Source organism: Aegilops tauschii, chromosome 6 (assembly GCF_002575655.3).
Source record: "Aegilops tauschii subsp. strangulata cultivar AL8/78 chromosome 6, Aet v6.0, whole genome shotgun sequence".
NCBI lineage: Eukaryota > Viridiplantae > Streptophyta > Magnoliopsida > Poales > Poaceae > Aegilops > Aegilops tauschii.
This window is the reverse complement of record NC_053040.3, coordinates 341,042,425-341,050,953: the sequence shown is the minus strand read 5'-3', so window position 1 is coordinate 341,050,953 and position 8,529 is coordinate 341,042,425.

The window sequence follows — 8,529 nt, the reverse complement described above, 5'->3', positions numbered from 1 at the left end:
TACGGCCCGCTTACTACCGGCCCGTTACGGCCGATCAGATTTAAGCCCAGTAGCTTCATCTGGGCCGTCCAATATAATTCCAGCCCATTGTAACATTCGGCCCATGTATGGCCCATGATGTCTTTCGGCCCATATGAGGCCCTTTGTAACTCTTGGTCCATTAAAGGCCCGAGATGAAACTGGCCCATAATGAACAGTGTATCTCTTTATACCCGTTAACGGGCCATTATTCCGTCGGCCATTTCCAGCCCGTGTTAACTTTCGGCCTTCTAAGGGCCCATTTATTCTTGGGCTCATTTCTAGAATTCGGTTAGATACAATCCGTTACTGGCCTGTTCCGTTTGTGGGCCAAATACAACCCGTGGGTACATTCGGCCCGTTTGTGGCCCGTTAACCCGTTGGGCTGTTTTCATAGCGATATCAAATACAGCCTATTAACGGCCCGTTATGGTCCACGAATAGTAAGGCCCATGTTTGACGAAATGATTATACGCCCCATAGAAGGCCCATGGATCCTACGGCCCGTAGAAGACCAATGGATCCTACGGCCCGTAGAAGGCCCATGGATCATACGGCCCGTAGAAAGTCCATGGATCCTACGGCCCGTAAAAGGCCCATGGATCCTAAGGCCCGTAGAAGGCCCACAGATCCTACGGCCCGCAGGAGGCCCATGGTTACAACAGTCCATGTGTTGCCATGATTATTGTGGCCTAGTTACCAAAACTAGGTTATTGTGGCCACTAAAAAACGCGGAAAAAGAACTGCAGTGACTACAAGCAAACAACTAAACAAGACAATAAGGAAATAAATAAGCAAGCAGCTAACGCTAGCCTTTACAGCTATTACACATATTACATCCACTGGGCATCAAAGTTCACCACCAGTGCAAATATAGGGAACAAAGCAGCATATTACATACACTGGTCGTCAAAATTGGCCACCAGTGCAAATGAACGCAGCAACAAAACAAGTCCATAACTGAAACAACTTCAGAAGAGCTCAAGAAACGTTATCTTGGGTATCCACCATGCTGGCAATAAGCTTAGCAAGCTTATTAGCTTTGTCCTGTTTGGCGCTAAAATCCTCCAATGCTTGCTGTTGCACCAGAAAGTATGCATCTGAATGCTCCAGGGACTTCCGCAGTCCTTCCGCTTCTTGTCGCAGCACAGCTAATCGATGTCTTTCAGTTGTAGTTGAGACTCAAGAAACCGAACTGATTAAGACAGTGAGTTTGAATAGCTTGTGCAAGCGGTAGTGGCCAGTAACTCGAACAATAAACCAAGACAGGACTTTGGGGTTGCCTCACGGTCTTCAAGATAGTTTTCCTTAGCTGTTTTATCAGCTTTGTTGGAGACCAACAAGGATGTCTCACGATCTTGAACCTTATCTGCATTACTTCCTTTATCATTGCTTAATAAGGCACTCTTCCCCAATATTCGGTTAGCATTCTAAAAGAAGAAACAAGCAGACACATAACATGTTTAGCATGTACTAGTATATGAAACTCATTTCAGTGAACCAGTTCATTAGTAAGGTGGACAAGATTAAACTACCAAGTCTTCTATTGCCAAGTAGTACATTATAAAAGCATCAAACAAACATATATCTATGTCCTATGGTCACTGCATTGTCTTGCCAAATCAAAATAGAGACACGGTTCAAATCATATCAGTTCAAGAGAAAGCAGCACTGAAAGAATACAAAACGTGGGAAACTAAACGACACAACAAGATTTCAGATGGGTACCACCGGTCTACATGTACAACAACACTATTGGCCCTGTTATGATGCTAGTAATGTGCATGATATGAGAAGTCAACTGTATACACAATTGAAATTGAAATCAACAGAGCTATTTATAAGAGCAAACCAGTTAAAGAAACATGCGTAAACATACTTGTTGTGCCATTGGAGTTTCCATTGGATAGTTCAATTTAAAAATAAGTTTGTATGAGTAAATACAGTAATACAAGAGCAAAGAAGTATGCATGATAGCAATGGAATCTTAAATGAGAACAGTTGTTCTTCAGGTTTAAGCACTTGTTCTACATGAACAGAGTACAGTAAGACGCAAGCATATAGTACTTAAAATAAAATGAGCTCATAGACCTTACCACATTCTTGGTTCGGGACCAGTAAAGAACAAGGCGTTCACAGTCATCGTCCAGTAAATGTGTCTGAGGAGAACGTAAGGGAATTTGATGAGTTTCTTTGCAAGTGAAGTACGTTTTCTTCAGGTAATTCTGATACTGCCACCAAGCATTCTTGAAGATAGCAGAGGTATTAGCACAGGTTACCTCATCCTGAGTTTCCAAATCGGTCCTTCTCTATAGAGAAAATGGGAAAATTTGCTGTATTATAACCATCAGAGGTAGAATGTATGGCACAAAGCAAAGTAATTGTCATGAATAACATTACTTACACATAACTCCTGGACAAACACCTGCAACTGGCATTTCCCTTCATCTTTAGTATAATATTTCCATGATGGGAAGATACGCACATAGGATTTAACAACATCAATTGCGATATATGCTAAACTATGAATGGCTGGTTGTGCTTCCTCCACAGGAATAGGTGTACTAACCGGTGGAATTGGGGTTCGCCGTGGTAGTACTGGCGCTTTGGGCACTGGAGCTGCCTTACTAACTGCTCTTGTTTGGGAGCTCTGTGGTGGAGATGGTGCTGTGTCAACAGGAACTGGGTTACTATCCGCTGGGGTTGGGGTTAGATTGGGTGAAGCTGGTTCTCTGTCCATCGCAGTAGGGGTAAAATCTGCGAGAGTCTGGGTTATGTGTGGTAGGGTTGGTTCTCGTGCATGTACAACCGGGGTGCTATCTCCACCAAGAGGTAGCACTGTTTTATTTGAAGACCGTGTTTTTACTCCGCTAGATACTGCCATCACCCGCTCCAATTCAAATGGCTCATAAACAAGAAACATAATTGAATGTACAGACATTGTATGAGAAACAGATGCAATAGATAGTGTGGAAAAAAGAGGGCATGACATAATTTCACATATATGATGTCTATCTAAACTGGATAACATAGCATAACATAATTCAAAGATATGATGACTAACTAAACAGGATCGCATGACATAATTCACATACATGTTATCTAAGTAACCAGGATCGCATGATTTAATTCACATATGTGATTTATATGCTAAGCGGAGGGCATTCGCATATATGATGTCTGAACTAAGAACATGGTGTTGAATATTGTGTATATGATGTCTAAACTATGCAATGCAAGAAACCATATGCATGATATGAGTAGTAGAACCATGCCAAGTTAGAGCATACACCTCGGTGGGGGAATAGGACTGGTCATCTGTCTCTGAATCCATCTGTGGATCCAGCAAGAGATCTGCTTCGACAGGTAGCATTGTCTGCTCTGAAGGCCTTGTTTTCACTCCAGATTTTTCCATCACCCACTCAAATAGCTGATTCACAGGAAGAGTAGTTTAATGTACAAACATTGTCAACAAATGCAAATTTAATGAAGAAAAGGATGGGCTAGATATCATTCAAATATATGATGCCTGGTTAAAAAAGATGGCATTGTATAATTCCCATATATGATATTGAAACTAAATAGGTGGCATTACAGAACATGTCTAAACTAAGTAGATGACATATATGATGTCGAAAGTAGGCACTGCAAGGCAACATATGCATGATATGACTAACATCATCATGCCAAGTTAGAGAAAACACCTTGGGGGTAAATAGGAGTGGTCAGCTGCGTCTGAATCCGCCTCAGAACAGATATCTTCCTCTGGATTACAATCTGGAGAGGGGGGAGGTTTTGCCATTGAACCTACCATGGAGCGATGTCTGCATGACATTGTATTGCCGCGCAAAACTCTTCTCTTTTTCTCTACATGTTCAGCATGACTGTGTACAATATCTGACATGCATACAAAAAAATATAGTGAGATTATGTAAGGAGAGCATGCAGAAATCTAGAGTAATGGTAACAACTAGTGGATGGATCCAAAAATAATGATAGCAGGCTGATGATTGCTTTAATTTAATAAAAAAAACATAGGATGATTGCTTTACTATTTGTTTCCCACCTAAGATGAACAACATAGGCATACCCTAAGTGAACCAGATATTAGACAGAGATACTATTCATTGCTGCCTCGATATGTGCCCCACAACTAATTTAGAACTCAAGTTTGAACATCAATTTGGACCTGACTTGGAGTCTAAGAGGTGAACATGTTAATAAAGTAGCAGGTAATATAAAGCAATGCATAACATAAGCAGAAACAAAAGAGTGTGACCTCTCTTGTGGACCCGTGTACTCCTCAGGTTCATCTGCTGAGTCGATGATGGTGATGCCGTTGCGGTGGGTTCCGGCGGCAGGGAAGGAGATCTGAGGCGGCGAAAGACGGCCAGGAGTCGTGATTTCTGGTTTGGTGGATGCTTCTGTCGATGGAGCAGCTCAGGTGAGGTGGACGACGTCACGGCAGGAGCAGGACAAACCACACAAAGTTTTCTTCGACACCTACCTGTAACTGAAGTAATTCTTTAAGAGCTCATTTGGCTTGCATGATTCTAAAAACGCAGGGATAGGAGGAAAAACACCGGAATAGGATAGGAATGCACATGGGAAACAGAGCATTTGTGAACACAGGATTTCTGTCAACTTGGATGTTTGGTTCACAGGAAAAGGAGGAGTAGAGGAATGCAAAGAAACATGGCCAAAATAATGTGAAACCATATGAAAGCGTGTACAGTTAGAATGTTCTTCTGCCACTAATGCACTTGGTCTTGTTTTCATGCATAGGATTTTGAAAAGTAGGTCCAGGTGTATGTTTTGCTCCATTCCTTTCAACAAAATGCATGAATAATTGAATAGTAGAGTGCCATAGGAAAATTTCCTATTGCTATGTTTTTCCGTTGAACCACAATAGCCCTAATGGATTGACATGAATGTAGAGTAATAAGTGATGCGACAAGTGTACAACTTCTTTGCCGTAGCCGTGTCGACCTTAGCATCATTGGGTTGGCCGCTGAAGAAGTTGAGGCAGAGGTGGCTGTCGGAGGCGTGGAGGAAGATCTGAGGAATCTGTAGACGGCGTCCAGGGCACTGCTCTGTTGTGATGGATCGTTCCGTCCTTGGAGCAGCTCCGGTGAGCCGTAAGACGTCAAGGCTGAAGCAGCACAAGACAGACATCGTCAATCTCAAGTGGGATTCTAATAGCATCTCCAATAGATGATGTAAAATGCATTACAAAAGAGTGATAGATGTAAAATTTACATCACCAAAAACCAACTGACTACAACAGATGAGGTAAAAACTGTTGACTCTGAACTTAACTGTCGAAACTGAAATTTACTATGGAATCTGAATGTTACTGTCGAAACTGAATTCAATGGTAGCAGAGAGGCACTTCACATGGGATAGTTTAGGGAGGGCCTGCAGTTCATCTTCAACCTACACCCCCTGAGCCACCAGCCACCAGCCACCACCGGCCGAACCCCACGCCGCCTCGCCACCCCGGAACAATTCCCCACCGCTGGTCCGCCGCCGCCTCGCCGCCCCGAAACAACTCCCCACCGCCGGTCCGCCGCCGCCCCGGCTAGCCCTCTAGCCCCCCGTCGTGCCAAGCTTTTTCTCCGGCGATCCCCACGCCACCGCCCCACCACCGTGCCCCCACCGCCGGTGAGCAGTACCCCACCTAGAACCCTAAGATAGATGGTGGGGTACCTCTCCAGTGAGCCCCCTTCCCCGCTGCGGGTGGTTCTTCCTTAACTCCGGCGAGACCCCCCACCCCCTGAAAATGACTGACCCAAAAGTCGATTCAGTCGACTGAAGTGTAGCTAAATCGGAGCAGAGCAGCAGCACGAGCGAGGGGGAGAGCAGCAGCAGCAGCGCGAGCGAGTGAGCGAGAGCCGGAGCAGCAGCAGCAGCGTGAGCGACAGCCTGAGCAGCAGCAGCATATCCGGCTGGTATGGACGCCGCCGCCGAAGGGGCCTCGCACTGGGGAGAGCCGTCGTGGAGATGTCGCCCGCGGCGCCGGCTTTGAGGTAGCCGCTCCATGGTGGTGCGGGATGGAGCACCGTCGGCGCCGGGAGGTCGAGTTAAGGAGAAGGTGAGATGCGATGAGTGTACAACCTCTTTGGTGGCGCTGAGTAGGCCTCGGCTTCGTCCGAGGAGTCGGTGAGGATGCTGCGGTTCCGGTGGAGCAGGTTAACGCGGCGCTGTGGGGATGGAGCAGCCGCGATAGACGAGGCGATCGTCGGAGCAGCTCCTTGGAGGTGGAGGACGGGGCGGCTGAACCGACGGGATGGACAACGGATCCTCATCCGGGGAGGCGGATGAGGGACGTCGAGCTGTTGCGGTGGACGACGTCGTCGGGGAAGAGGCTCTGGCTGGGCATCGGTGAGGTGGCGGACGGAGGAGGGTGGGGTTTCACGGCTGGAGCGGAGAGGTTATGGCGGCCAGATTTAGAATGGCAAAAAGGAGGCGATGGGAGGGGAACCATGACTTAGGGACGCGCTTGTCCAAAATGTAGGGTGTGTTACAAAAGTACCCCCACCGATTTGAACTAGCGGCCCTTTCGGCTCAGGGTTAGAAGGGGGATTTCGCGTGTCGGGATTTGGCAGCTGGAGGGAGTTTTCGCGTGTTGTAATTTCGGGATAGCAAGGCGCGGGTTGTGAAGGCGCGAGTTTTGGGAGCAAGATATCAGAATTTTCGGGATGTAACAAGGCACGGGTTGAATTTTAGGGACAAGCCTAACATGTAATATTATACTTGTACGTACCAAATCAATTCACACTTCCCTCAATGAAGAAAATGAGAAAAATAAAACTATTCACACCACACAAAGAGAGAGTCTTGTCCCGTTTTACTATACAAATGCTATTCAAAGCTACACAAAGAGAGAGTATGAATCCATGTTATGTCCAATTAAATATTTTTGCTGGCTGTATAATGCATGTAACCTACTCATACCAACATTTTAGTGCATTACAAATGTTTATACTACCGCTGCAATTCGAACTGAATTTGAATTCGTTTCTCTATTTCAATAAGAATCTACAATCATGATTGTTGCCAACTTCAACCATCATCCGTGTATTACCTTAACAACACACCACATGATTACTATAGAGTTAGATATGAACTATGTGTACTATATGAACTCAAATTCAATCTTTTGAATACACTTGATGTTGATTCCAAATAATAGTACATTTGATGTACTAACTATATATTCACAATCTAAACCATGTTCCATACGTACACCGTGTTTATCACACAAAGTATAGTGCCCCGCCCCCTACATTATGACAAGTATTTAGCCCTGAGCTGCAAAAGCCACACATTAGCCCAAATTATAATCAATGTTCTACATTATGATATCTTCTTCAAGTATCCGTATCCACTTTTTTTATAATGAATTATGATCTATGTTCGTCTTTAACACCTTCATGATCCTCTTCTCTTTGTAGCTAGTTAGCGCTAATTTTCTATCATGCATGCACACACCCGCCCCCCTCTCACCCTCCCTCAGCGTCCCCTCCATCGTGCATGTTCGTTATTTCTCTTTAGGTCATTCACCCGTGGTGTGTGTAGGCCCCCCGACTCCTTTACGGCACACACTGGTCGATATACCTCTCTAGCCAAGTGTTCCTACCACAAACACATACTTCCCCTCTTCTCTTCTCACCGTCCATGCCTCCTATGTCCAATACGGTTCCACGCAGGTGCACACTCCCGCCCCTCTTTTCATCGATCTCATAGTCGCACACTCCCCCCCCCTCGACATAGTAGGCCTCTCGCACCACCTCCTAGCCACACCCCTCTCCCCTGTTTGTCTCTTTGGACCTTAGTTGCTTCTAACACATGCATGCATATATACGTACTGATCTCCCTACATATAGCTAGGTCGACTATAATTCTTTTCCCCACGCACCGATAGACTTACCTCACTAGTTATGTCTCTCCCTTTCTCGGACACACGATAATTGATCTTCCTATGTAGTTACGTATGCTTGCCACAACCATATCATCTCCCCTCATAATCCTTCCATACCTCCCGACCCGTCTCTCACACGCACGTGCATAGACAGACAGACATCCCCGCCCTCTCTTATTGATATTGCACTCGTACCCTCCGTTTGTCTAGCAGGCCTCTCCCACCATTTGTGAGACGCCACTCCACCACTAACCCTCCGACACTCTACCTTTGTCTTTCTCCCAACCTTATTGCTCTACTACACATATCCATGTTGGAAATATGCCCTAGAGGCAATAATAAAATGGTTATTATTATATTTCCTTGTTCATGATAATTGTCTATTGTTCATGCTATAATTGTGTTATCCGGAAATCGTAATACATGTGTGAATACATAGACCACAACATGTCCCTAGTGAGCCTCTAGTTGACTAGCTCGTTGATCAACAGATAGTCATGGTTTCCTGACTATGGACATTGGATGTCATTGATAACGGGATCACATCATTAGGAGAATGATGTGATGGACAAGACCCAATCCTAAGC